Here is a 4,361-nt window from a genome sequence, read left to right as displayed (position 1 = left end):
GAAAGACAGTAGATGGAAACACAACATGTCGTTCATTGCATTACATATAGATGGTGTAAACCTAAGGGGCCGAAAGGTAAATGGCTTCCTGTTGCAAGTTATGAAGTCTCTGTTGAAACTACATGACTGTTGTTATAGCACAAGTGCAGCCACAGTCTATACATAAAGGAATGGAGGTAGCTATGTTCCAATAAAATAGTGTTTTCAGAAACAGGCCATCTGCTGCGAGCCATAGCACTAAGCACTGGCGGCTGCGAGCCGGCGCACTAAGCGCAGCCGAGAGGAGCTACCCCACGTCCGAGGTCAGGGGCAGCGGCCTAGAGTGCCAGGCTGCGACGGTGCAGGAACGGCCGAGAGGAGCTACCCTGCGTCGGAGGTCAGGGGCGGCAGCTGAGAGGAGCTACCTGGCATCCGAGGTCAGTGGCGGCCGGGAGGAGACACCCCCCGTCCAAGGTCAGGGGCAGCAGCCGGGAGGAGCTATCCCGCGTCCAAGGTCAGGGGCGGCCGGGAGGAGACACCCCCCGTCCGAGGTCGGGGGCGGCAGTCGAGAGGAGCTACCCCGCAGCCGAGATCAGTGGCGGCCGGGAGGAGACACCCCGCGTCTGAGGTCAGGGGCGGCGGCCGGGAGGAGCTACCCTGTGTCCGAGGTCAGTGGCGGCAGGGAGAAAACACCTCGCTCCGGAGGCCAGGGGCGGTGACCCTGAGGAGCCACCCCGAGCCCGATGCCAGGGGCAGCAGCTGGAAGGCGCCACCCACGCCCGAGGCCAGGGCCGGAGGCAGGGAGGAGCAACCCGAGGAGTGGCTGCGCAGGCACAGGAGGGCCTAGAGGAGCTATCCCACGTTGAAGGTCAGGAAGGGCGGCGGTAAGGAGATACCCCTCATCCAAGGTAAGGAGCAGCGGCTGTGCTTTGCTGGAGCAGCCGTGAAGAGATACCCCACGCCAAGGTAAGAGAAACCCAAGTAAGATGGTAGGTGTTGCAAGAGGGCATCAGAGGGCAGACACTGAAACCATACTCAAAGAAAACTAGTCAATCTAATCACACTAGGACCACAGCCTTGTCTAACTCAATGAAACTAAGCCATGCCTGCGGGGCAACCCAAGATGGGCAGGTCATGGGGGAGAGGTCTGACAGAATGTGGTCCACTGGAGAAGGGAATGGCAAACCACTTCAGTATTCTTGCCTTGAGAACCCCATGAACAGTATGAAAAGGCAAAATGGTAGGATACCGAAAGAGGAACTCCCCAGGTCATTAGGTGCCCAATATGCTACTGGACATCAGTGGAGAAATAACTCCAGAAAGAATGAAGGGATGGAGCCAAAGCAAAAACAATACCCAGATATGGATGTGACTGGTGATAGAAGCAAGATCCAATGCAGTAAAGAGCAATATTGCATAGGAACCTGGAATGTCAGGTCCATGAATCAAGGCAAACTGGAAGTGGTCAAACAGGAGATGGCAAGGGTTAACATCAACATTCTAGGAATCAGCGAACTAAAATGGACTGGAATGGGTGAATTTAACTCAGATGACCATTATATCTACTACTGCGGGCAGGAATCCCTCAGAAGAAATGGAGTAGCCTTCATGGTCAAAAAAAGAGTCTGAAATGCAGTACTTGGATGTAATCTCAAAAACGACAGAATGATCTCTGTTCATCTCCAAGGCAAACCATTCAATATTGCAGTTATCCAAGTCTATGCCCCAACCAGAAATGCTGAAGAAGCTGAAGTTGAACGGTTTTATGAAGACCTACAAGACCTTTTAGAACTAACACCCCAAAAAGATGTCCTTTTCATTATAGGGGACTGAAATGCAAAAGTAGGAAGTCAAGAAACAGCTGGAGTAACAGGTACATTTGGCCTTGGAATGCGGAATGAAGCAGGGCAAAGACTAATAGAGTTTTGCCAAGAAAATGCACTGGTCATAGCAAACACCCTCTACCAACACCACAAGACTCTACACATGGACATCACCAGATGGTCAACACTGAAATCAGATTGATTATATTCTTTGCAGCCAAAGATGGAGAAGCTCTATACAGTCAACAAAATCAAGACTGGGAGCTGACTGTGGCTCAGATCATGAACTCCTTATTGCCAAATTCAGACTCAAATTGAAGAAAGTAGTGAAAACTGCTAGACCATTCAGGTATGACCTAAATCAAATCCCTTATGATTATACAGTGGAAGTGAGAAATAGATTTTAAGGGCCTAGATCTGATAGATAGAGTGTCTGATGAACTATGGAGTGAGGTTCATGACATTGTACAGGAGACAAGGATCAAAACCATCCCCATGGAAAAGAAATGCAAAAAAGCAAAACGGCTGTCTGAGGAGGTCTTACAAATAGCTGTGAAAAGAAGAGAGGCGAAAAGCAAAGGAGAAAAGGAAAGATATAAGCATCTGAATGCAGAGTTCCAAAGAATAGCAAAAAGAGATAAGGAAGCCTTCTTCAGCGATCAATGCAAAGAAATAGAGGAAAACAACAGAATGGGAAAGACGAGAGATCTCTTCAAGAAAATTAGAGATAACAAGGGAATATTTCATGAAAAGATGGGCTTGGTAAAGGACAGAAATGGTATGGACCTAACAGAAGCAGAAGATATTAAGAAGAGATGGCAAGAATACATGGAAGAACTGTACAAAAAGGATCTTCACGACCCAGATAATCATGATGATGTGATCACTAATCCAGAGCCAGATATCTTGGAAAGTGAAGTCAAGTGGGCCTTAGAAAGCATCACTATGAACAAAGCTAGTGGAGGTGATGGAATTACAATTGAGCTATATCAAATCCTAAAAGATGATGCTGTGAAAGTGCTGCACTCAATATGCCAGCAAATTTGGAAAACTCAGCAGTGGCCACAGAACTGGAAAAGGTCAGTTTTCATTCCAATCCCAAAGAAAGGCAATGCCAAAGAATGCTCAAACTACTGCACAATTTCACTCATCTCACATGCTAGTAAAGTAATGCTCAAAATTCTCCAAGCCAGGCTTCAGCAATACGTGAACCGTGAACTCCCTGATGTTCACGCTGGTTTTAGAAAAGACAGAGGAACCAGAGATCAAATTGCCAACATCTGCTGGATCACGGAAAAAGCAAGAGAGTTCTAGAAAAACATCTATTTCTGCTTTATTGACTATGCCAAAGCCTTTGACTGTGTGGATCACAATAAACTGTGGAAAATTCTGAAAGAGATGGGAATCCCAGACCACCTAACCTGCCTCTTGAGAAATCTGTATGCAGGTCAGGAAGCAACAGTTCGAACTGGACATGGAACAACAGACTGGTTCCAAATAGGAAAAGTAGTACGTCAAGGCTGTATATTGTCACCCTGCTTATTTAACTTCTATGCAGAGTACATCATGAGAAATGCTGGACTGGAAGAAACACAAGCTGGAATCAAGATTGCTGGGAGAAATATCAATAACCTCAGATATGCAGATGACACCACCCTTATGGCAGAAAGTGAAGAGGAGCTAAAAAGCCTCTTGATGTAAGAGAAAGAGGAGAGTGAAAAAGCTGGCCTAAAGCTCAACATTCAGAAAACGAAGATCATGGCATCCTGTCCCATCACTTCATGGGAAGTAGACGGGAAAACAGTAGAAACAGTGTCAGACTTTATTTTTTGGGGCTCCAAAATCACTGTAGATGGTGATTGCAGCCATGAAATTAAAAGACGCTTACTCCTTGGAAGAAAAGTTATGACCAACCTAGATAGTATATTCAAAAACAGAGACATTACTTTGCTGACTAAGGTCCGTCTAGTCAAGGCTATGCTTTTTCCTGTGGTCATGTATGGATGTGAGAGTTGGACTGTGAAGAAGGCTGAGCACCGAAGAATTGATGCGTTTGAACTGTGGTGTTGGAGAAGACTCTTGAGAGTCCCTTGGACTGCAAGGAGAGCCAACCAGTCCATTCTGAAGGAGATCAACCCTGGGATTTCTTTGGAAGGAATGATGCTAAAGCTGAAGCTCCAGTACTTTGGCCACCTCATGCTAAGAGTTGACTCATTGGAAAAGACTCTGATGCTGGGAGGGATTGGGGACATGAGGAGAAGGAGATGACCAAGGATGAGATGGCTGGTTGGCATCACTGACTCGATGGACGTGAGTCTGCATGAACTCCGGGAGATGGTGATGGACAGGGAGGCCTGGCGTGCTCCAATTCCTGGGGTCGCAAAAAGTCGGACATGACTGAGCAGCTGAACTGAACTGAACCAGGCCATAGTTTATTAGTCTCTGAAGTACCTCAATTCAGAAGTAAATATGGGGCGGAAGTAAATATGGGGTAAAAGCATGATCTATACATGCTGTCTACAATAAAGACTTCAGTATGATACCCACAGATTAGAAGTA

This window comes from Capra hircus, chromosome 10 (assembly GCF_001704415.2).
Source record: "Capra hircus breed San Clemente chromosome 10, ASM170441v1, whole genome shotgun sequence".
NCBI classification, from domain to species: Eukaryota; Metazoa; Chordata; class Mammalia; order Artiodactyla; family Bovidae; genus Capra; species Capra hircus.
The sequence above is the reverse complement of the archived record's forward strand: the minus strand, read 5'-3'. Positions refer to the sequence as shown.